We start from the raw sequence: 26679 nt of genomic DNA, 5'->3' as shown, positions 1-26679 counted from the left end.
GTATTTATTGCCACCTTTCCCAACTTCTTTGTCACGTGTTGCTGGCATCAAATTCTAAAGTTAATGATTACTTGCAACAAAAAAAAAAAGTTTATCAATTTGAACATCAAATATGTTGTCTTTGTAGCATATTCAACTGAATATGGCTTGAAAAGGATTTGCAAATCATTGTATTCTGTTTATATTTACATCTAACACAATTTCCTAGCTCATATGGAAACAGGGTTTGTAATTTCTATGGAAGATCTGATTTTTAAGAACAAAAATGAAGGAAAACTGCATAAGAAAGAATACAAGAAACCCATAGCTCCAGTTTTCGAGGTGATTTTTTCTTTTATTTCGGAACCTTTAATTATTTTTGCCAGCGAGTCATCGGGTAAGTAATAATAAGATACCAGTAAACAAGCGACAATAAAAGCCACGGAATGATGCACACGTAAGCTCTTTTTTGCATTTAGAGCACATTCCTTTCCACATTCACAGATCTAAAAAGTAGCACACCGCCACAGGTTTCACGAGAACATGCAGTGAGTCGCAAATTGTGGGTCAAAGACATCCGCACTAATGAAGACTACCGGAGAAGCAGAAGTTGATAAAAAGAGGGGAAAAAAAACACATCCTCAAACTGTTCATTTTCTAGTACTTAACTTAATGCTGAACAGGAATAAACCAATTAAAAAAAGTGGTAAATAGGTGTGCTTAAAACCCGACCCAGCCAGCTTGTGCCAGCCAACCGTATACCTGCTTGCTACCTTGCTTAAGCCCCTCCCACATCTCCTTCTTTCTTCATCCAGGTCAGGAAAGGGGCCCAGCTGTGTAATCACTCCCTACTGCCCTCGGTCCTCCTGTCTCTAAAAACAGAAAAAGGAAAAGTTGCATTGAGTAACACAGTAATCACCTCAGGTACACTGTCATCGTCACGGTAACCGCCTCCAGCACATGCATGAGACTAACACACCGATATATTTTGTTTAGAGAATTTAGAGGAAAAAAAATTTCTGGGAGGCCGGTATATCGATTTTTAGGAACACTGATACAAAACTTGACAATAATGTCTGATTTATTGCTAAAAATGATATGACAGACTGCCTTTTTTTACTGAATGAGAAACCCAGAATGTAGATGAAAATAAAGAATGTGGGATTTACAATATTAACTATGACGGATAAAACACTGAATATTGACAACATATTAACGTCACTCCACCTCTTCATCCACATATTTTACAATTGTGAAAGCGTGGACTATGGTCCATCCATCCATCCATTTTTTACCGCTTATTCCCTTTGGGGTCGCAGGGGGCGCTGGCGCCTATCTCAACTACAATTGGGTGGAAGGCGGGGTACACCCTGGACAAGTCGCCACCTCATCACAGAGCCAACACAGATAGACAGACAACATTCACACTATGGTGTGGTTTGTTTTCCCGTGGTGCAAATCGACTGGACCGGACATGGCGTGAAGGTAAGGACATATTTATTTATTAACTCAAACAAAAACAAAAAAAAAGAAACAAAAGGCGCTCTCAGCAGAGGATCAAAACTTGGCTCCGAAAAAAAAAACTCGCACAATGGCAGAAGTATGGAACACAAAAACGAAAACACTTACTGTGACGTGAAAAGCATGAATCTATGGCAAGAAGTGAGCAATCAATTGGGTATCAAGGGTGTGTAGAGAGGGTGATGTCGCCAGGCTGTCTGCCTGGCAACTGCAGGCTTAAATAGTGCTGTGATTATTGACAGGTGCGTGAGTCCAAACAGATGAGCCAGGTGAAACTAATGGTTGTCATGGAAACTAAAACAAACCAGGGTGCGCAAGAACAGGAACTAATGGAGTCAAAAACCAAACAGAACATGATCACAAAGACATGAGAACAATCAAGCAAAACACAACAAAAACAGCAAAATATGAACGTGACAAGTAACAAAAAAAACCCACCTACAATCTGATGTGTTTGATGTATCACAAAGCTTTAACACTTTGTTGTGAAAAACTAAAAAAGTCTCCTCCTTTTTATGTTGCAGAAAAAGCCACAGAAGCCAAAGAAAAAAGCAAAACAATTTTTAAGGTGTGTCGCTGAACTAAGCTAATGATACCAATTAATAAAAGGTAAGGTGTGGCATCACAGTTGTATGAACTTAACTTTATAGAGGCCTATTTTGGGAAAGTTAATCTAAACTAAGTATTTTATTTTAAAGGTTCCACAGCATATTATGGCTTTAAAAATGGAATAAGCGGTAGAAAATGGATGGATGGATGTATTACAAACATGTATACAGGTACAATATTTCTGTTTTTTCATTACATGTCCAACAAGGAATAGGACGAATCAGAATTGAAGTAATAATCCTACCCCTTTTCCACTTCAAACTAAAACACATTTGTTTGTTCACTTCTTGTGCTCAATTTGTAAAAAATTAAATAATTGTTTTTTTTAATAAGGTCCGTCAACTTCAATATTGGGAAAAGTGATGTTAAAGGCCTTCTGAAATGAGATGTTCTTATTTATACGGGGATAGCAGGTCCATTCTATGTGTCATACTTGATCATTTCCCGATATTGCCATATTTTTGCTGAAAGGATTTAGTAGAGAACATCGACGATAAAATTCACAACTTTTGGTCGCTAATAAAAAAGCCTTGCCTGTACCGGAAGTAGCAGACAATGTGCGTGTGACATCACGGGTTGTGGAGCTCCTCACATCTGAACATTGTTTACAATCATGGCCACCAGCAGCGAGAGCGATTCGGACCAAGAAAGCGATGATTTCTCCATTAATTTGAGCGCGGATGAAAGATTCATGGATGAGGATAGTGAGAGTGAAGGACTAGAAAAAAAAACAACAACAAAAAAAAAAAAAAACGAGGGCAGTGGGAGCGATTCAGATGTTATTAGACACATTTACTAGGATAATTCTGGAAAATCCCTTATCTGCTTATTGTGTTACTAGTGTTTAAGTGAGATTATATAGTCGTACCTGAAAGTCGGAGGGGTGTGGCGACCGCCAGTGTCTCTAAGGGAAGCAACATTTTGTCACACCTGGGTGAAGTCTTGTCTGGGTTTCGTCTGGTTTCATGTTTTTTCATTTCCTGTTTTATTTTGAAATGCTGACTCTGCCTCTCGTTTCAGATCACTTGCCCTTCCTCCTGTTTCACTGGTCTGACGTCCTTCCTGATTGCCTGATTTTGCCCACCTGTGTCACCCTCCCTCATGTGTATAAATGTCTCGCCTTCCTCTTGTCCTGTGCCAGAGTGTTTTCGTATTTTTTGTGCGTACCTCCAGCGTTCCATGTCCACAGTCATTGCCACGTTTTTGTACCCTTTTGATCCACGGGAGTTTATTTGTTTGTAAACCTTTTTGTCAGGTAAAATTAGCTTCTTAGCATTGCCTCCGTTGGAGCGCTTTTTGTTGTATTTTGCATTTGGTATTCTTAGCACCTTTTTTCCCTCCGCTGCTGGAGCGTTTTGAGTTTATTGAGATTTTTGTTGTCTTAGAGGTTAGGTAAGCTCTGTTTTGATAGCCTGTTTAGTTTCTCCCCTTTTGGACCCTTTCCCTTATCCAAATATATTTTCTTAAAATCCTGCATCAGTGTTCAGAGTCCTGTTCTGGCCGTGACCCATTTCTCAGCCGTTGGGGCCAAACTGAGCTTCTTTTTCCCCTCCTCGACGGTGGAAGCATCCCGCGTTCGGGGGCTGGCAGGTTGGGTGAGGCAGCTGCCTCTTTGACAGGCGCACAAGGAACGGTAAGCGCCGACTTACTACCACAATTTTCTCACCGATACCTGCCGGTTGACATGTGGTAGGGAACCATGTTCGCTTGACCGCTCTGTTCCATATTAAAGCTTCACCATCATCTTTATTATTTTATATTTAGTTATTTTACCCCATATTTGTTCCCACAACCGCACCTTAAGTTGGAGTCTTTAATCTCGTTATATGCAAATATAATGACGATAAAGTCCATTCTATTCTATTGTATTCTATCTTTAGGGAATGTAAACAAAGAAACACCGGCTGTGTTTGTGTTGCTACAGCTGGCCGCAATACACCGCTTCCCACCTACATCTTTCTTCTTTGACGTCTCCATTATTAATTGAACAAATTGCAAAGGATTCAGCAACACAGATGTCCAGAATACTGTGTAATTATGCGATTAAAGCAGACTACTTATAGCTTGGATCGGGCTGGAAAATAATGTTCGCTACAAGACGCGCGCACGCGTCATCATTCCGCAACGTTTTCAACAGGATACTTCGCGGGAAATTTTAAATTGTAATTTAGTAAACTAAAAAGGCCGTATTGGCATGTGTTGCAATGTTAATATTTCATCATTGATATATAAACTATCAGACTGCGTGGTCGCTAGTAGTGGCTTTCAGTAGGCCTTTAAATGTTATCAATTTTATTCCTCATTTATAAGTATTTTAGCATTTTTTTGGGCATGAAAAATTATAATGATTCTTTATTAAATGTGTTTTGCGTTCATATTTTTGAACGTGTGGAACAAACTAATTGAATTAACATTATTTAGATAGATAGATAGATAGATAGATGGATAGATAGTACTTTATTGATTTCTTCAGGAGAATTCCTTCAGGAAAATTAAAATTCCAGCTGTAGTGTACTGAGTTGAAATCAATTTAAAAAAGGTAAAAAGTAAATAATGGGGGTTTAAATGGAAACAAAATAGAGAAATATTACAATAACAATAAAAAATTAAAAGCAACAATGGGAATAAAAATATAACAGTAAAATAAGAATATAACAAGAGAAAGTAGGCAGTAGTGACCATGTTATGAAAAAGTATTGCACTGTTATTGTTTTGCATCCCCTGTCATCCTAGTACCCCCTGCCCCCCGTCCCAGAGAGGAGTTGTACAGTCTAATGGCGTGTGGGACAAAGGAGTTTTTTAGTCTATTAGTCCTGCACTTGGGATGAAGCAGTCTAGCACTGAACAGGCTCCTCTGGCTACTGATAACACTATGCAGAGGGTGACTGGCATCATCCAGGATGCTCACTAGTTTGTCAACAGTCCTCTTCTATGCCACCATCACCAGTGAGTCCAGTTTCATTCCCATTGTAGAACCGGCCCGCCTGATCAGTTTCTCAAGTCTGGAGCTGTCCTTCTTAGATGTACTGCCCCCCCAGCACACTACCATGTAGAACAGAACACTGGCAACCACAGACTGGTAGTACATCCACAGGAGTGTTCTGCAAATGTTGAAGGAGTGCAGTCTCCTGAGGAAGTACAGCCTGCTCTGTCCTTTCTTGTACTGGTGGTCCGTGTTAACAGTCCAGTCCAGCTTATTGTCCACCCAAACCCCGAGGTACTTGAATGTGTCCACGGTCTGTACCTCAACTCCCTCGATCACAATAGGTTGTGACCGTGGACTCGACCTCCCAAAGTCAATGACCAGCTCTTTGGTCTTTGACGGATTTATTAGGGGTAAGAATTGTTTTGTTTTATACCATTTTGTTTTTTGTTAACACTTTTGGAACAGATAACTAACAAAAAAATTATTATTGTTTTTTTTTTACTGCTGCTCAAAACACTTCACTATCCAAAGCAATGAAAATAGTAACACAATTGGTTTCCGCTTTGACTTTTGAACTTGCACCCGGGCAAACGACCAGACATGTCTTCTTCTTCTTTGACTTTGTTTGGCATTTGGCGAGCAAGTTGCACGGAGCAATGCCTATCTATGACTTTTGTTTTAGGAGTCTTTTTTACATGTTTTTAAGAGTATTTTTCCGTGTTTTATGAGTTTTCTACGTGCTTTAGGATCTGTTTTTAAATTTGTTTTATGAGGTTTTTTTTTTTACATGTTTTTAGGAGTATTTTTCCGTGTTTTATGAGTTTTTTACGTGTTTTAGGAATCTTAATGTGTTTTAGGAGTCTTATTATGAGTTTTAGGAGTCTTGTTATGTGTTTTAGGAGTAATTTACGTTTTAGATGTCACTGTGCATCTCTTCGGAGTCATTTTATGTGTTTTGGAGTCGGTTTTAATGTTTTAGAAGTTGGTTGTTGTATTTGTAAATATTTTACTCGTCATTTAATGTGTTAAGTCAAGAGGTAGAACATCTCACTCTGTGTTTTCTGGAATCAGCATACCTGATTGTTTGATATTTTACACTGCGTTTAGAAGAAAATGTGTTGTTGTTCAGCCTGAGCAACATTTTGACGTGTGTCCTACATGTTCTACACTTTAAATCAGATATGAATTATAGAGATTCTTATAAATAATTATGCACATTACGTATGCCACGACATGCACTTTACATGCTACTGCTTGTATAATAGATTACCTTTGTGGTGCAGGTGCACTTGTACTAATGTTCATTTAATGTATTATAATGTCATACCAAGTTTAAACTTTATTATGGATTTCATATTTTGTCTCTTTAATGGTATGTTCATACTATCTTTGCAGTACACTGTGAAATTGGGTAAAAAAAAAAAAACAACACTATGAAAAATAGGGGGTCTACCCTCGTGGGAGACTCAGTATTAAGTCTGACGGTTTCATTAATTCTGCTTGGCCTACAGAAGTCTATTCCACATCTAATGCACTTGCGGCTATAAATACACCTCCCTTCTGTACATATATAAGGGTGCAAATCCAGTCAGCAAGTGGGTTACACAAGTCTAGTGTTGGGCCACAACCTCAAAACCCACCATAAACTAACAACATGATCATTTAAGCGCCAACAACCTTGTCGTGGTCGAGGAGCTACCGTGTCTCGGTGATCTCGAGAGCTATGCTGGCGGGAGCTTCAGAACCTGTTAGGGTTACCCAAACTAGACAGGTCAAAGGTGAGTTTCCAGACTAAGAGAGATCCACTAGCCCTCCAAGTTGGGGGTTGAGCACAGACCTAACAACCCTGTCCTGTGAACAGCAATACGTTAAGGGAAACAGCAACTAGGGTTCGGTCCTTGGCCCTGCACTCTTCAGCATCTACATGCTGCCGCTAGGTGACATCATACGCAAATACGGTGTTAGCTTTCACTGTTATGCTGATGACACCCAACTCTACATGCCCCTAAAGCTGACCAACACGCCGGATTGTAGTCAGCTGGAGGCGTGTCTTAATGAAATTAAACAATGGATGTCCGCTAACTTTTTGCAACTCAACGCCAAAAAAACGGAAATGCTGATTATCGGTCCTGCTAGACACCGACCTCTATTTAATAACACAACTCTAACATTTGACAACCAAACAATTAAACAAGGCGACACGGTAAAGAATCTGGGTATTATCTTCGACCCAACTCTCTCCTTTGAGTCACACATTAAAAGCGTTACTAAAACGGCCTTCTTTCATCTCTGTAATATCGCTAAAATTCGCTCCATTCTGTCCACTAAAGTCGCTGAGATCATTATCCATGCGTTTGTTACGTCTCGCCTCGATTACTGTAACGTATTATTTTCGGGTCTCCCCATGTCTAGCATTAAAAGATTACAGTTGGTACAAAATGCGGCTGCTAGACTTTTGACAAGAACAAGAAAGTTTGATCATATTACGCCTGTACTGTATATACCTTTATATACATATATATATACATACATATATACCTATACTGTATATACCTTTATATACATACATATATACCTATACTGTATATACCTTTATATACATATATACATACATATATACCTATACTTTATATACCTTTATATACATATATACATACATATATACCTATACTGTATATACCTTTATATACATACATATATACCTATACTGTATATACCTTTATATACATATATACATACATATATACCTATACTGTATATACATATATACATACATATATACCTGTACTGGCTCACCTGCACTGGCTTCCTGTGCACTTAAGATGTGACTTTAAGGTTTTACTACTTACGTATAAAATACTACACGGTCTAGCTCCATCCTATCTTGCCGATTGTATTGTACCATATGTCCCGGCAAGAAATCTGCGTTCAAAGGACTCCGGCTTATTAGTGATTCCCAAAGCCCAAAAAAAGTCTGCGGGCTATAGAGCGTTTTCCGTTCGGGCTCCAGTACTCTGGAATGCCCTCCCGGTAACAGTTCGAGATGCTACCTCAGTAGAAGCATTTAAGTCTCACCTTAAAACTCATTTGTATACTCTAGCCTTTAAATAGACCCCCTTTTTAGACCAGTTGATCTGCCGTTTCTTTTCTTTTTCTCCTATGTCCCACTCTCCCTTGTGGAGGGGGTCCGGTCCGATCCGGTGGCCATGCACAATACTGTAACTCTGAAACAGGGTCTCATGTCGGTTCTGGGTGGTCTGAAGAACCCCCAGGAGGGCAAGCCCCACACTAATCAATAATAAATAAATAACTTCTTACCATCAACGCAACTTCTTGAACAGGTGCGGTAGAAAACGGATGGATGGATTAAAAATGCACGAGGATGTTTTATATTTTGAACATCATTTTTAACACTAATTACAAGTGGAATTATTCATTATTTATTGTGTTAAGCAGAGTCAGCTCAAATTTACCTGAGAGCCAGATGCAGTCATCAAAAGAGCCACATCTGGCTCCCGAGCCATAGGTTCCCTACCCCTGCCGTAAAATATCAAATAATATTATTTAGCTCATTCACATAAGAGACTAGACGTACAAGATTTCATGGGATTTAGCGATTAGGAGTGACAGATAGTTTGGTAAAGGTATAGCATGTTCTATATGTTATAGTTATTTGAATGACTCTTACCATAATATGTTAGGTTAACATAGCAGGCACCTTCTCAGTTGGTTATTTATGCCTCATATAACGTACACTTATTCAGCCTGTTGTTCACTATGTTATGATCCGCTGCCCGGATCATATTCTGATTGGATTTTTGAGTCATTTGTGTTTTCTGTTGGTTTTGGACTCCTTCGGTTCCTGTTTGTGCACCTCTAAGTTGGTTACCATAGTTACTTGTTATTTTCACCTGCCGCTTGTTCCGGACGCGAATATGTGTTTTGTAATCACTGACATTATTTAAACCTGCCCTCTCCAGTCAGTCAGTCTGGCTTCCTAATTTGCAGTACGAAACAGACGACGACTTTTGTACCTGCTAGTTTCCCCGCTAGGCTCTTTTACTTGCTAGCTTTTACTTGTTTTTTGCCTTCTGTGCTTTGAGCATGTTTTCTTTGTTAAGGTCTGATTTATTTTTAAATAAATCATTTGTCCCTACCTTCACGCTGTGTCCGAAGCCCGTCTGCATTCCTGGGAGAACGAACTCCGCACCACGATGCGACCCGGTCATTACACACTATTCTTTATTTTAAATTGCCTTTCAAATGTCTATTCTTGGTGTTGGGTTTTATCAAATAAATTTCCCCAAAAATGCGACTTATACTCCAGCGCGACTTATATATGTTTTTTCCCTTCTTTATTATGCATTTTCGGCAGGTGCGACTTATACTCCGGAGCGACTTATACTCGGAAAAATACGGTACATAGCATTTTTGGTTTTCTTGAATTACTTTCAAATTCAAGTAAAATTACAGTAATTATCTTTCATTAAATATGTAGCTGGCTATACAAAAGTCTATGTCCATACTAACAATTTTATATGTAATTTTAAGGTCAATCTTTTTTTTATATTTGTGTATTTTTACATTCAAGTGGAAAAAGATATGTAGCCTGTTATATTAAGGTCTATGATCACACTAATAATTGAACATTTTTCTCTGTAATATGATGGTAATTATCTTCAATTAAATATGTAGCTCGTTATATTCAAGTGTACATCCATACTAACAACCCTAACAGTTTTATATGTATCGTTTTTTTCATTGTTTGGCCGGGGGTGCGACTTATACTCAGGAGCAACTTATGTGTGAAATTATCTATACATTACCGTAAAAAATCTAATAATATTATTTTGCTCATTCACGTAAGAGACTAGACGTATAAGATATCATGGGATTTAGCAATTAGGAGTGACAGATAGTTTGGTAAACGTATAGCATGTTTGATATGTTATAGTTATTTGAATGACTCTTACCATAATATGTTAGGTTAACATACTGTCAGGCTTGTTCGGGACAGTTTGCCTATGTTTGAGGTTTTTCCTCCGCATTTGTATTTGTTTCCTCTGTGTGTGTAGTGTTTCCTGTCAGCGCTCTTATTTTGTTGGTTTCCTGTCTTTCTCCCTGAATGCTGTGTCCCCTCAGCTGTGGGTGATTGGCACCTGGCCACACCTGGCGTCAATCAGCCCGCTCCTATTTAGACCTGCTTTCTCCTCCAGTCTGTGCTGGATTATTGTCATGTATTGTCGCTCGTGTCGTGTCGTTGCAGCCTAGCGGTAAGCTATATTTGGTAGCTTTGTGTAGCTTACTGTCTTTTGTTCCCTGCTTCCAGTTTTGTTTGTTCATAGCCTAGTTTGTTATCCGCCTCCTTTGTTAATACCTTTTTTGTTTGTTCTTATTCTATTTTAATTAAAACAATGTTTCCTTACTCAATGCCTGCCTCCTTCTCTGCATCTTGGGGTCCGTCACAAACTAACCGTGACACATACCAGGAACCTTCTCAGTTGGTTATTTATGCGTCATATAACGTACAAATATTCAGCCTGTTGTTCACTATTCTTTATTCATTTTAAATTGCCTTTCAAATGTCTATTCTTGGTGTTTGGTTTTATCAAATAAGTTTCCCCAAAAAACGCGACTTATTTATGTTTTTTTCCTTCTTTATTATGCATTTTCGGCAGGTGCAACTTATACTCCGGAACGACTTATACTCCAAAAAATACGGTAATTTTATGGTAAATCTGAGTTTTTTTTTAGTTTGTGTATTTCTACATACAAATCTGTAATTAAATATGTAGCTTGTTATGTAGAGGTTCATGCCCATACTTACAATCTAACATTTTTTTCTGTAGTGAAAAGGTAAATCTTATTAGTTTACTGGTACTAATATAGTGTGTACCAAGCCACCTGGTGATGTCATAGTACATACATTCCAATGAATCCGACAAAACTAAAATGAGTAAAAGTAGGCCCCTCAAGTCAGGAAACGTGCATTGCAATAGAGAGAATTGAATGACCTATACAACACATGGGAGTCTTTCCGGAAACTGGCCCAGGACCGACAGAAGTGGAGGAAATTTGTTGCTGCCCGACATGCCAATGAAGGCACAAAGGGCAGTAAGTGTCATGTTTGTGTGATCATGTTTTTGTTTTAGTCATGTTCGGTTTTGTTTTTGGACTCTTTGTGCACTTTTGTCACCATAGCAACCCATAAGTTCTCACCTTGTCCTCATGTCATGCACCTGTTTCACGTTTTGCACTCGCACACCTGTTTTCACTGATCATGTCACTGCTATTTAAGCCAGTCTGTTTCTGTTGTTCGTCCTGGCAACATCACCATCTATCACCTGCTACGCACCTTGTAAAGAACCATGCCAATGATCCATGTCCCTTTCTCGTTCCGTTCCAAGTAAGCTTTTCGTTATTTATGCCATAGTGCAGGGGTAGGGAACCTATGGCTCGGGAGCCAGATGTGGCTCTTTTGATGACTGCATCTGGCTCTCGGATAAATCTGAGCTGATGTTGCTTAAAACGATAAGTAATGAATAATTTCACTTGTAATCACAGTGTTAAAAAAGATGTTCAAAATATAAAACATTCTAATGCATTTTTAATCCATCCATCCGTTCAAGAAGTTGCGGTAATGGTAAGAAGTTATTTAGTTATTATTGGTTAGTGTGGGGCTTGCCCTCCTGGGGGTTCTTCAGACCCCCAAGCACCGACATGAGAGCCTTTTTCAGGGTTGCAATATTGTTTTATTTTTCAATAAGTCTCTCAGTTGTTTTCCAGCAATTGTATTTCCAGCCCCAACCCCATCTCTCCTCCTGGCTGCTGCTTATAACAGAGGGACAGGTGAATAGATAACAAGGCCCAGGTGGGCCTCCTACGCACCTGTCGCTGCAGGCCCGCAGGCCACGCCCCCTCCACAGTTAGCTTCAGAATAACAATGTTATTACAAAGAATAAGAGACCTATTATACTCTAGAAATGTTGGTCTTACTTAAAAATGCACGCGTTTAGTTGTGTTCAGTGTTAAAAAAAATATTATATGGCTCTTACGGAAATACATTTTAAAATATTTGGCTTTTCGGCTCTCTTAGCCAAAAAGGTTCATAGTTGTGCCTTAGTGCAAGTTTTGTTTTCACTGCCAAGTTTTTGTACCTCCTTGTGAGCGCCTTTTGTTGGTTCCTGTTTTTTAGTTATAGTGTTAAAATAAAAGATGTCTCTACCTTCACGCCATCTGCGCTCCAAGTTCACTTGCATCCCGGGAAAACAACCATCTCATAGTCCCCGACTTGACAGTAAGTAAGTAATTAACAATCATTTAAGGCATGGGTGTCAAACTCTGGCCCGCCGAATAATTTTATTTGGCCCTTGAGGCTTTATCAAATTAACATTAGAGCTGGCCCGCCGGTATTATACAGCGGAGGTGCCGTTGTAACATCGATTTCATCACTAACAGACTTTTCCACCCTCCCAATTTCCCTTGAGATTCATCTATATTGATGATGTGCCTTATAGGCATTGTCTTTAGTGTCCCCTACAAACCCAGTCATATAATATATGCGGCTTTTAAACACACTCACACATACAGCTGCAAGACATACTTAGTCAACAGCCATACAGATCGTACTGACGGTGGCCATATAAAAAATGTTAATACTGTTACAAATATGCGCCACACTGTGAACCCATACCAAACAAGAATGGCAAACACATTTTGGGAGAACATCCGCACCTTAACACAACAGAACAAATACCCAGAACCCTTTGCAGTACTAACTCTTCCGGGACGCTACAATATACATCCCCCGACAGATGGGGATGTCACTATAAAGTTATATAAGCCTTGCTTGTTCAATATTCAATGCACAACTTGTTTGGGTCCCTATTAAAAGGTTAATTTTTTTCAACCTTGGCCCGCGGCTTTGTTCAGTTTTAAATTTTGGCCCACTCTGTATTTGAGTTTGACACCCCTGATTTAAGGGGTCGAATATCTATTTGTTCTCATTTCATTTTTCAGATGTTCGGCTGCATTAATTGTAATGTCTTCTGGAGAGTGACGACTTTTATGCTCAATTAACGTTTCAATTCTCCCACTGGTGATTTAACAACTTACACGTCGAGTGTAGTTGGTTTCATTTATCAGCGCTTTGAGAGAGGATTCAATCAGCTGTTGCTTGTTGGAGAGCCTATGGGGTAATTTAATGAGTCGCTCGGTTATGCATCGCATTAATCACTCATAGAATAGCTTAGAAGACCGGCTCCAAATGGTTTCATTAGTTATGTATGGATTTTTAAGTGGTGTTTTTTTGTCCAAGATGTAACATGCAAATCAAGGCATGACTGTCATTTCAATTGGAATTAAATTGCTTTCATGAAGAGGATTTCGCCACCCGGTGAACACGTCGCTCACCTCTTCTGCCTCCGCTTTGTCCTCTGGCTTCATCTTCTTGCGGGTCATGTGACCACGGAAGCCGGCCTGGATCTTGGCGGCCGCTCTGTTGGCCTCGGGGTCATCCAGCGGGATGTCCATGATGTCCTCCTCCTCCTGGGGCCGGCTGCGTTCCTCCTGCAGGGAGGACCACGGCACACATCCATGGGGGACGTTAAAGGTCAGTCAGTCACCCACATTGCCTCCAAATGTTCTCTCCATTTCTCCTCTTGGTAAAATTATCGTTTACAGGCCCGCCACACATTCTGCAAAAATTGCAAAATTGATAGTATTGCAAAAATAAAAAATAAACATTAAAAAAAAAGTGGAAAGAGGTGAAATTTAATGAGAAAAAGTGGCAATGTTGACACAAAGCTGCCATGCAGGCAGTTTTTTTTTTCACTTTTTTCTTTTTTTTCTTCTTTTTTTCCATTGCTCAAAAAAAAAAAGGACAAAATCTATGTTATAAAGAATTATTACTTAAAAATTATCACTTTAAAATGTTTTATGTGGAAAAAATATTGCATATGTTGTGTGGTTGCCATATAAAAACATGAGCAAAGAGCATAAAACAAATAAAATAATAGTTCAAACTTAAAATCGACAGATATATCGGAAGTTGATCTTGAAATTTAAGTGTTAAAAGTAAAAAAAAAAAAAAAAAAAAAAAAAAAATGCATCACTTTATGAGTGGGGAACCTTTCGGATCTCAAATATATTTAGTATGATTTTGTTTAACTTTTCACTGTGATTATTCAAAAATATTAAATAATTAAAATCAATGGTGTCCTGCATTATTGAACTTTGAGGGCTTTAATTGCTAAATAAAGGAACTCTCCTGAAGGAATCAATAAAGTACTATCTATCTATCTCAGGGGTCGGGAACCTTTTTGGTTGAGAGAGCCATACAAGCCAAATATTTTAAAAAGTATTTCCGTGAGAGCCATATAATATTTTTTTTAAGATTGATTACAACTAAATGCATGCATTTTTAAGTAAGACCAATATTTTTAGAGTATAAATAAGTCTCTTATTCATTTTAATAACATTGTTATTCTGAAGCTAAACAACAATAAATAAAATACTTCTTACCATTAATGCCACTTCTTAAACAGGTGCGGTAGAAACCGGACGGATGGATTAAAATGCATGAGAATGTTTTATATTTTGAACGTTATTTTTGACACTGTGATTACCAGCGGAATTTTTCATTACTTATCGTGTTAAGCAATGTCAGCTAAGATTTATCTGAGAGCCAGATGCAGTCATCAAAAGAGCCACATCTGGCTCTAGAGCCATAGGTTCCCTACCCTTGATCTATCTAAATACTGCATAATTCAGTTTTACTATAAAAAAACTAAGTTGTCTTTGACAGAAAAGGCATAAAACCTTATTTGTTTTACTTTGTATCAACCTCAAGTTGATATAGAGATTTACTGTAAGCATTAAATAAATAAAAAAATAATAATTTTACTTATTTTTAACATTTTAGTGTCTGAGACCCTCTATGCTCCCCAGGAGCCCTAAGGATTGAAAACAAATATATATATTTTGTTATGGTTTGAAAATGAAAAATATCAAAATAGCCCCCGCATGTTTGAATTTTTCCACGCGGCCCTCTGTGGAAAAAGTTTGGACACCCCTTATTTACCACGAATGACAATACATGTATATTTATCTTTACAACCTTTTTGTTATTCCCACCTGTAGAAACCAATGCATCAAATGAATATCAAAATACATTATGAAATGAGCTGCGATAACAACATTCAATATTTTCCAATGTCAGTTTAATAACTCAATCTGTGACTTAAAAAAGTTGTTGTCTTGTTGATTGTTTAAGCATGGATGACACCACTAATACAGAAAGTGCACCCGCCCTTTCAGACACGTCAATATTATATTGTTTATTATTGCAAGACACACTTGGTCAACAGCCATACAGGTCACACTGAGGGTGGCCGTATAAACAACTATAACGCTGTCACAAATATGCGCCACACTGTGAACCCACCCCAAACAAGAATGACAAACAATTTTTCGGGAGAACCTATGCACCGTAACACAACGTAAACACAACACAACAAATACCCAGACCCCCTTGCAGCACTAACTCCCCCACCCAATCTCCTGAATTCAGAGGTCTCAAGGTTGGCAAGTATGTCATTAAAGCCGACGCACAGATGAAGTAAAGATAAAGTTATGACTCTAAACTCTAGGATGAAAACGTTGACAACCTCAAAATTCCACATCAGCTCCTTCACTCGTCATCCGACTTCCCAAAGACATGCAGTAGGCGTAAGAATCAATTCTGTCTCGTCACACACCACACAAAAAGGGACACAGCACCGAGTCGACAACTCATGTTCCAACCCCGTTTCCATATGAGTTGGGAAATTGTGTTAGATGTAAATATAAAATGAATACAATGATTTGCAAATTATTTTCAACCCATATTCATTTGAATATGCTACAAAGACAAGATACTTGATGTTCAAAATCAAAAACCTTTTTTTTTTTGCAAGTAATAATTAAATTATAATTGCATGGCTGCAACACGTGCCAAAGTAGTTGGGAAAGGGCATGTTCACCACTGTGTTACATCACCTTTTCTTTTAACAACACTCAATAAACGTTTGGGAACTGAGGAAACTAATTGTTGAAGCTTTGAAAGTGGAATTTTTCCCATTCTTGTTTTATGTAGCGCTTCAGTCGCTACATAAAAGCGTATTTTACGCTTCATAATGCGCCACACATTTTCGATGGGAGACAGGTCTGGACTGCAGGCGAGCCAGGAAAGTACCCGCACTCTTTTACGAAGCCACGCTGTTGTAATACGTGCTGAATGTGGCTTGGCATTGTCTTGCTAAAATAAGCAGGGGCGTTTCTGAAAAAGACGGCGCTTAGGTGGCAGCATATGTTGTTCCAAAACCTGTATGTACCTTTCAGCATTAATGGTGCCTTCACAGATGTGTAAGTTACCCATGCCTTGGGCACTAATACACCCCCATACCATCACAGATACTGGCTTTTGAACTTTGTGTCGATAACAGTCTGGATGGTTCGCTTCCCCTTTGGTTCGGATGACACGATGTCGAATAATTCCAGAAACAATTTTAAATGTGGACTCGTCAGACCACAGAACACTTTTCCACTTTGCATCAGTCCATCTTAGATGATCTCGGACCCAGAGAAGCCGGCGTTGTTTCTGGATGTTGTTGATAAATGGCTTTGGCTTTGAATAGTAGAGCTTTAACTTGCACTTACAGATGTAGCGACAAACTGTATTTAGTGACAGTGGTTTTCTGAAGTGTTCCTGAGCCCATGTGGTGATATCCTTTAGAGATTGATGTCGGTTTTTGATACAGTGCCGTCTGAGGGATCGAATGTCACGGTCATTCAATGTCGTTTTCAGGCCATGCCGCTTACGTGGAGTGATTTCTCCAGATTCTCTGAAACTTTTGATGATATTATGGACCGTAGATGTTGAAATCCCAATTTTTTTTTCAATTGCACTTTGAGAAATGTTGTTCTTAAACTGTTTGACTATTTGCTCACGCAGTTGTGGACAAAGGGGTGTACCTCACCCCATCCTTTCTGGTGAAAGACTGAGCATTTTTTGGGAAGCTCTTTTTATACCCAATCATGGCACCCACCTGTTCCCAATTAGCCTGCACACCTGTGGGATGTTCCAAATAAGTGTTTAATGAGCATTCCTCAACATTATCAGCATTTATTGCCACCTTCCCCAAGGTTTGAACATCAAATATGTTGTCTTTGTAGCATATTCAACTGAATATGGCTTGATAATGATTTGCAAATCATTGTATTCCGTTTATATTTACATGTAACACAATTTCCCAACTCATATGGAAACGGGGTTTGTAAACACGGATTCTGCACTGGGAGCATGGCAAGGGGGGGAAAAAAAGAACGCAGACTGACATTTTGCACACACACACACACACAAAAAAAGGCATCCCACACAGAGCGAGGGAGCCGAGCTGTCGTCCCACTGTATCATGTCTCCGGTGTAACACCTTCCAGTGTGGGAGGGCGACCACCCACCTGCGCATCCAGGATTCATTAGCCTCGCTGTCTGACTGCTCACTCAGCTGCCAGGGTACTAAAACACTGACTGGGATTGTTTCTATGTGGCTATACACGCACAGCACAGTCGCTTGTGATGCAACATTCATGTAATCCACTCATGATAAAAAAAAAGTGCATTATAGGTTAAAGTGTAATACGTAAACAATGGCAAAATAGTACTCAAAAGTTAACAAGAACACTTTACTCACATTATGGCAGTCCATGTCTGTCACTCAGTCTTCAGGTAGCTTGACCCTAATATGACTTCCCTGCTGCTCGCTATAAGTGACTCTGCTTACATACAGATGCCTCACTGCCTCTTCCCAACAATCAGTGCATGCTCGGCAACATCCGCTCACACACACAGGGAGAGAGCTAGAGAGAGAGAGAGAATGAAGATAGAGGTAGGGAAGAGGAGGGGATGGAGAGACCTCCTACAAACATGGCAGCATGTGTTCAGTCTTATCAAGCCTCATTAAGGTTGCTGACCTGCTGGGTTCCCATTATGGCCCAACAGGACCTTTTAACTCAGTGGTTCTCAAATGGGGGTACTTGAAGGTATGCCAAGGGGTACGTGAGATTTTTTAAAAAATATTCTAAAAATAGCAACAATTCAAAAATCCTTTTATAAATATATTTATTGAATAATACTTCAACAAAATATGGATATAAGTTCATAAACTGTGAAAAGAAATGCAACAATGCAATATTCAGTGTTGACAGCAAGATTTTTTGAGGACATATTTATTTTTTTGTGAAGAAATGTTTACAATTAAGTTGATGAATCCGGATGGATCTCTATTACAATCCCCAAAGAAGGCACTTTAAGTTGATGATTGCGTCTATGTGTAAACATCTTTATTAGGGTCCTTGGCCCATGGCAAAGGACTCATGGGCCAAGGACCCTATTGAAACTGCTGTGTTATATTATTATTCCGCACCTAGGCGCTGTAATTTGACCCCCTTAACATGCTTCAAAACTCACCAAATTTGACACACACGTTGGTATAGCAAACCTTCCCAACATATTAAGCAACCAATCCCCCAAAATGAAAATTGCGCTCTAGCGCCCCCTAGGAAAAAATTACAGACAAAACTGCATGTAACTTCTGTTAGGAATGTCATAGCGACATGAAACAAAAACTCCTATGTAGGTCTGACTTAGACCCAATTTTCATACACTCACTTCTTTCAGAAAAAATCTACAGGAAGTTGGCAAAAACCCCTTCAAAACAAAATTTGCGCAAAAAAATGCAATTTTTGCCTCTTTGAGCTGTAATTTGACCCCCTTAAAATGTTTCAAAACTCACCAAACCTGGCACACACATCAGGACTGGCAGAAATTGCGATCTGACGAAAAAAACAAACCCCAAAACTTAAAATTGCGCTAAAGCGCAATTTTTCAATAAAACACTGAAAAAACTGCTCCTAGGAAGAAAACTCAGACAAAATTGCTTGTAACTTTCGGTAGGAAGGTCGGAGAGACATGAAACTAAAACCTCTATGTAGGTCTCACTTAGACCTACATTTTAATAATTGACATCCTTCAGCAAAAATAAACAAGAAGTTAAAAATTACCCCTTCAAAATAAAAGTTTTATAAACACCCGTCACCTTTTTTCAAACGTTATCTCCTCTGAGAGCGTTTGTCGTTTCGGCTTCAAACTCGCACAGGAGAGAGTTTGAACCCTTCTGATTAAAAGTTATCGAAAGAGTTTTGATAAGTTCTCCGGTTTGGATTTTACGCGCCTTCAAAAAACCCCTGTGGAAATTTTCCTAAAAAATTTAATTTTTGCCTCCTTTGAGCTGTAATTTGACCACCTTAAAATGCTTCAAAGTGCAAGTTAAAGCTCTACTATTCCAAGCGAAAGCTATTTATCAACAACATCCAGAAACGCCAATCTGTAATTTGACCACCTTAACATGCTTCAAAACTCACCCAATTGTACACACACATCAGGACTGGCGAAAATTGCCATCTAATAAAAAACCAAACCCCTAAAGTCAAAATTGCGCTCTAGCGCCCCCTAGGAAAAACCCCTGACAAAACTGCTTGTAACGTCTGTTATGAATGTCGTACAGACATGAAACAAAAACCTCTATGTAGGTCTGACTAAGATCAGGGCTTGAGAAGCGGCGGCAGCAAACAAAGGCGGACCCGACCAACGGTGCTTGCAGCTTTAATTTATAATTGAATCACTTGTTTATTTTTCAACACGTTTTTAGTTTTTTTTAGGGATGTACCGAAATTAAAATTTGTGGCCGAAGCCGAATAAAACTTAAACGCTTGGCCGAAGGCCGAATACCTAATAATGAATGCAGTTTTTCACAATTTGTTTAATATTGCATAAATAGCCTAGAATAAATATTTAGACATGTTTTTCAAATAAAGTACTTTTTTATTGAATATTGACATTTTTCTAATATTCCAGTAGTCTTTGCTTTTCAAAAAAAGCACAAAGTTTTTCATTTATATTAGGCCTTCAAACAAAACATGCATTCCAAAAAAAAAAATAAAGTGTATTAAAGTGGATAAACCCACAACAAATGAATTATTGTCCTTTTGGCAAAAGTCTGCTTAGCCACAGTAGATATGCTAATAATGTAAACAGAAGGATCAAGTAAATCTCAATTAAGTGTGTGCTTGTAACCTCATACACTTATACGGGTAAACAACATATCCCAACGTCACCGTGTCACTGCACGTTGGTTGATAGCGTCACCGCGTCAAAAAATTGCATCACACGCCACTATTAGGCCTTGTTTTTAACTCATTCCACCGAAGGCCAAATGTGGCTTTTTTTTCCCATTTTCGGCCGAATATATTCAGTTAGCGATTAATCGATGCATCCCTAGTTATTTTTATATCTTTTTTTTCCAAATAGTTCAAGAAAGACCACTTCAAATGGGCAATATTTTGCACTGTTATACAATTTAATAAATCAGAAACTGATGACATACAGTGGGGCAAAAAAGTATTTAGTCAGCCAGTGATTGTGCAAGTTCTCCCACTTAAAATGATGACAGAGGTCTGTATTTTTCATCATAGGTACACTTCAACTGTGAGAGACAGAATGTGAAAAATAAAACCAGGAATTTACATTGTAGGAATTTTAAATCATTTATTTGTAAATTATGGTGGAAAATAAGTTCTATTTTGGTTTCTTCTGACCACATGACATTCTCCCGATCGTCTGCTGTATCATCCATGTATCCATTTTGGTATAAACCCAACTTGTCGTGTTTGGAGGAAGAAGAATACTGAGTTGCATCCCAAGAACACCACACCTACTGTGAAGCATGGGGGTGGAAACATCATGCTTTGGGGCTGTTTTTCTGCTAAGGGGACAGGACGATTGATCCGTGTTACGAATGAATGGGTCCATTTATCGTGAGATTTTAAGCCAAAACCTCCTTCCATCAGTGAGAGCTTTGAATGGTTGACCAAATATTTTACAAATAAATTCTTTAAAATTCCTACAATGTGAATTCCTGGAATTTTTTTTTCACATTCTGACTTTCACAGTTGAAGTGTACCTATGATGAAAATTACAGACCTCTGTCATTATTTTAAGTGGGAGAACTTGCACAATCGCTGGCTGACTAAATACCTGTTTGCCCCACTGTAGTGCTGTATTTTACTTCTTTATCTTTTTTTTTTTTCAACCAAAAATGCTTTGTTCGGATTAGGGGGTACATCACTGAAAAAAGGTTGAGAACCACTGCTTTAACTCATGCAACAATTTAAAGTCGGGGAGAAAAACAAACAAACACCTGAGCGCCCATAGTGCACAAACTGCAGATTAAAGCCAACACGTGAGAAGAACACATCGTAATAGCGAGATGCGCGATAAATAATAACTGCTGACTTTCAGTTCCAGCAACTGTAGTAGTGCGAGAATAAAAACAGGCGGAAAGCGCAGGGCGGCGTTATAAATGTATTAAAGGCAGCGTGAGCAAACAGCCTTCTCTCCATCCCTATGATCCCAGCTGGCGAGGCCGCCCACACGCCGTTGCCAGCCTCAGAGACAAGACGCATGGGCAGAGCAGAGAAACCAGCCATTATTCTCACTTCCATCTGACAGTCATTTTTTCTTCCTTCTCTGGTGACTTCACTTTGTTCGTTTGATTCACTTTTTTCAAAAATGGGGTTCGCACTCGTCAATCATCGCCAAACTCTAAATTGCGCAGGTTTTAGCAGCCCAGCAGTCACAACACACCGGCTTGCAGCCGCGTTTAAAATAAAGCTCGGCAACAATCGACATCGCCCTCTCTTATTAATTCCATGAACGCAGGATAGAGTAGTGAATCGTTACCATGGCAACCCTCTCAGCAACTCTTTCCACCACTGTCCTGACGTGCTTGTCCAGGCACATCAGAGCAGCTAAAAAAGCAGAAAAAATGTCGAGGATGACGACGGACCGTTCAATCAAGTTTCGATCAGTGGGGCGGTAGAGGAAGTGTCTCTTCTCTCAAATGGAAAATATGTGGAAATAACAGAATTATGGTTCTGCCAGCACGAGGCAAAGTCGGGGACCTCAAATATCATCTACACCGAGTAAAATTCAGGCTGGTATCGACCATACCGAACTGATTCCAATACTTTGTGCAAATATACCCAACCATCCATTTTCTACCGCTTATTCCCTTTGGGGTCGCTGGTGCCTATCTCAGCTACAATCGGGCGGAAGGCGGGGTACACCCTGGACAAGTCGCCACCTCATCGCAGGGCCAACACAGATAGACAGACAACATTCACACACTAGGGCCAATTTAGTGTTGCCAATCAACCTATCCCCAGGTGCATGTCTTTGAAAGTGGGAGGAAGCCGGAGTACCCGCAGGGAACCCATGCATTCACGGAGAGAACATGCAAACTCCACACAGAAAGATCCCGAGCTCGGGTTTGAACCCTGACTACTCAGGACCTTCGTATTGGCAGACGCACTAACCTCTCTGCCACCGTGAAGCCATTAAAATGTATTATTTTTTTTTTTTACATTTAGACCAGTGTGGGTGGCACTGGGAGCAGGTGGGTAAAGTGTCTTGCCCAAAGACACAACGGCAGTGACTAGGATGGCGGAAGCGGTGATCGAACCTGCAACCCTTAAGTTGCTGGCATGGCTGGTCTACCAGCCCCAACCCCAACTATACCCAAAATGTCTGTTAAAATTTAAAAAGTTGTGTTTTTCCAAATAACAACATGTCTATTAAAAAGAAAACAACAGTAGAAATGTGAGACGAAAATTGCAAAACATTGGAATTAAAAGTGTCAGTAAATTGCTGTTTACGGCAGAAAAACTGTTTTACGGTAGACGAAAACGTGACTTCTGCTGTTGTGTGTTACCGCGCTGGGAGGACGTTAATAAAACTGCCTAATAATAAACCTACATAAGAAACCAAGAACTCGCCCTCGATCATTCTACAGTTATAAAGTCATTGGGCAGACACGCTGTTTGTATTGTGGGAAAGCGGACGTGAAAACTGTCCTCATTCAGGTCCGCATGGAGCTGGAGGGGGCGTGGCCTCAAGCTCCGCCTGAATTTCGGGAGATTTTCGGGATAAAATTTGTCCCGGGAGGTTTTCGGGAGAGGCGCTGAATTTTGGGAGTCTCCCGGAAAATCCGGGAGGGTTGGTAAGTATGTAATACAGTCATCACATAAGTTAATTATCAGAGTACATACATTGAATTATTTACATTATTTACAACCCGGGGGGTGGGATGTGGAGTGAGCTCAGAAAGCATAAGAACAAGTATACCGGTTTGATTATTTACATTTGATTATTTACAATCTGGGGAGGGGGTTAGTCTAGGGTTGTAGTTGCCTGGAGGTGTTCTTTTAGTGCACTTTTGAAGTAGGATAGAGATGCACTTGGTGGAATACTTTTTTTTTTTTTTTTCCCTTTGTCATGAAAAAGGTTCGTGTTTGTCATGAAAAATTGTAAGTGTTTATTGTGTTTTTTTATGCTGATTTAATAAAAAAAAAAAAAAAAATATATATATTTTTTTTTTAATAAAAATTAATAAAAAATTCTTCCACGGCCCGGTGGTTGGGGACCACTGCTCTAAAGGATATCACCACATGGACTCAGGAACACTTCAGAAAACCACTGTCACTAAATACAGTTTGTCGCTATATCTGTAAGTGCAAGTTAAAGCTCTACAATGCAAAGCAAAAGCTATTAATCAACAACATCCAGAAACGCCGCAGGCTTCTCTGGGCCCGAGATCATCTAAGATGGACTGATGCAAAGTGGAAAAGTGTTCTGTGGTCTGACGAGTCCACACTTCTAATTGTTTTTGGAAATATTCGACATCGTGTCATCCGTACCAAAGGGGAAGCAAACCATCCAGACTGTTATCAACGCAAATTTCAAAAGCCAGCCACTGTGACGGAATGGGGGTGCATTAGTGCCCAAGGCATGGGTAACTTACACATCTGTGAAGGCACCATTAATGCTGAAAGGTACATACAGGTTTTGGAACAACATATGCTGCCATCTAAGCGCTGTCTTTTTCATGGACGCCCCTGCTTATTTCAGCAAGACAATGCCAAGCCACATTCAGCAGGTGTTACAGCAGTGTGGCTTCGTTACAAAAGAGTGTGGGTACTTTCCTGGCCTACCTGCAGTCCAGACATGTCTCCCATGGAAAATGTGTGCCGCATTATGAAGCGTAAAATACGAAAGCGGAGACCCCGGACTGTTGAACGACTGAATCTCTACAAAACAAGAATGGGAAAGAATTCCACTTTCAAAGCTTCAACAATTAGTTTCCTCAGTTCCCAAACGTTTATTGAGTGTTGTTAAAAGAAAAGGTGATGTAACACAGTGGTGAACATGCCCTTTCCCAACTACTTTGGCACGTGTTGCAGCAATTAAATTCTAAGTTAATTATTATCTGCAAAAAAATATAAAGTGTATGAGTTTGAACATCAAATATATTGTCTTTGTAGTGCATTCAATTGAATATGGGTTGAAAAGGATTTGCAAATCATTGTATTCTGTTTATATTTACCCCTTACACAATTTCCCAACTCAAATGGAAACAGGTTTTGTTCATTTTTCCTCATTTCTAATGCTATTGAGAGTATTCAAACAATCAAACAATTTCCCTTAGGGATCAATACAATTAGTCAAAGTGTAATTAAGTGCAATAAGTACAATCATGTAAAACATTTTTCTTGCTGTACAATACTGTTACTTCGAAAATAGTTATTAGTTATAAATAGGCTCACTCCAACACACAGAATCTACCTACCGACAGGAGAAATAGAGACAACATTTTTCAAACTGTGGGTTACTGACCTCATGAGTGGACACATCATTCCATCAAAATAAAAGCATGTAGGTAATGCCCTAAGTTGCCGTGGAGGAACTCAGTTGGCCCAAGGAGAAAGACGAAGAAGACATCAAGGACATCCCGCGGCCAACGGGGCAGCTGCCAAGAACCAGGCTGGCCACTGTGATCACATGACCATAAGACGATGAAGCCAAAGGACAAAGTAGAAGCAGAAGAGGTGAACATCATGGGGGAAGTAATAATAAATCCAATAGGTCACAGCTACACTACAAAAAGTCAGTGTTCAAAAACAAGAAAAAAAAAATACAAAAATGAGGGGTATTTTACTTGAACTAAGCAAAATTATCTTCCAATAGAACAAGAAAATTCAGCTTGTCAAGACTTTCCAAAACAAGTTAAAATTACCTGACCTCAATGAACCCGAAAATACCTTAAAATAAGTATATTCTCACTAAAAGCAAGTGCAGGGGGGGTGTATATTGTAGCGTCCCGGAGGAGTTAGTGCTGCAAGGGGATCTGGGTATTTGTTCTGTTGTATTTATGTTGTGTTACGGTGCGGATGTTCTCCCAAAATGTGTTTGTCATTCATGTTTTGGTCTGCGACTTGTCCAGGGTGTACGCCGCCTTCCGCCCGATCGTAGCTGAGTAGGCACCAGCACACCCCGCGACCCCAAAGGGAATAAGCGGTTAAAAATAGATGGATGGATTCTTGTTTGGTGTGGGTTCACAGTGTGGCGCATATTTGTAAAAGTGTTAAAGTTGTTTATACGGCCACCCTCAGTGTGACCTGTATGGCTGTCGAGCAAGTATGCCCTGCATTCACTTATAAGTGTGAAATGCCGTAGATATTATGTGATTCAGCCGGCACGCAATGGCAGTGCCTTTAAGGTTTATTGGCGCTCTGTACTTCTCCCTACGTTCGTGTATCACTCCGTACAGCAGCGTTTTAAAAAGTCATAGATTTTACTTTTTGAAACCAATCATTTCCGATATCACATTTTAAAGCATTTATCGGCCGATAAAGAGTTGGCATTCTAGTTTCAAGCATGTTTTACTCAATATATGACATAAAATCTCAGCAACAAGCTGTAGTATCTTACTCAGATAATTTAGGTCCTAAACCCTTAAAACAAGCAAAACAGTCTAACATAAAATCTGCTTAATGAGAAGAATTATCTTATCAGACAGAAAATAAGCAAATATCTCCCTTATTTGAGATATTTAATCTTACTTAGATTTCAATTTTTGCAGTGTAGATCATGTAAAACTTAAACAGAAGATACACCTACAATATTGCTTCAAATGTAATTGCAAGCCAGTAATGCTATCATAATCTCATTATGTTACATCACAGACAAAAACCCACCATTTAAAAGCCATACATAATTGATTACACCAGCTAGAGCCCACCCGCTGAGAAATGTTCTATGTGATTAATCTGATGCATAACTAAGCGACTCCTTTAATTACCTCATAGGCTCTTCTGCAACAGCTGACTGAATCCCCTCTCTCTCAAAGAGCTGATAAATGACCTGTTGTTAATTTTATTGTTACAAGCTAATTGCCCTTCGTCGTCTTTTTGTAACCCTTCTGCCAATGCTCAAGCATTGATTGTTTTATACTGCTAGTTATTTTCCATGCTGTTTGATTTTATGTATCATGGTGCACTGCACACAAATTGCACATTGCAATAAAATATGTACATTTAGATAAGCAGAATAAATGACTTGCTTGTGTTTTAAATCAACCAATTTATGTTTTGATACAAATGCAACGTTGTTTTCAGAATGTCTTAAAGCATAGGTTTCAAACTCTGGCCCG

The 26679-nt window shown here is 39.3% G+C and overlaps 1 protein-coding gene across 4 annotated transcripts in view; it reads right to left on the bottom strand.

The window, feature by feature from the left end:
• Positions 1-308: 308 nt before the first annotated feature.
• The window catches only part of spa17 (sperm autoantigenic protein 17), a 36637-nt gene continuing 10266 nt past the window's right edge, over positions 309-26679 (bottom strand). For 3 of the 4 annotated variants that reach the window (XM_061878247.1, XM_061878249.1, XM_061878250.1), the window contains one exon: positions 309-851. The gene's annotated coding sequence lies outside the window, so the exon portion shown is untranslated. Of the gene's footprint in view, positions 852-24711; positions 25019-26679 lie in introns of those variants that run through there. The other variant, XM_061878248.1, reaches the window with a different exon arrangement.

This window comes from Nerophis ophidion, linkage group LG18 (genome assembly GCF_033978795.1).
Source record: "Nerophis ophidion isolate RoL-2023_Sa linkage group LG18, RoL_Noph_v1.0, whole genome shotgun sequence".
NCBI lineage: Eukaryota > Metazoa > Chordata > Actinopteri > Syngnathiformes > Syngnathidae > Nerophis > Nerophis ophidion.
This window is presented reverse-complemented; position numbering and strand designations above follow the sequence as displayed.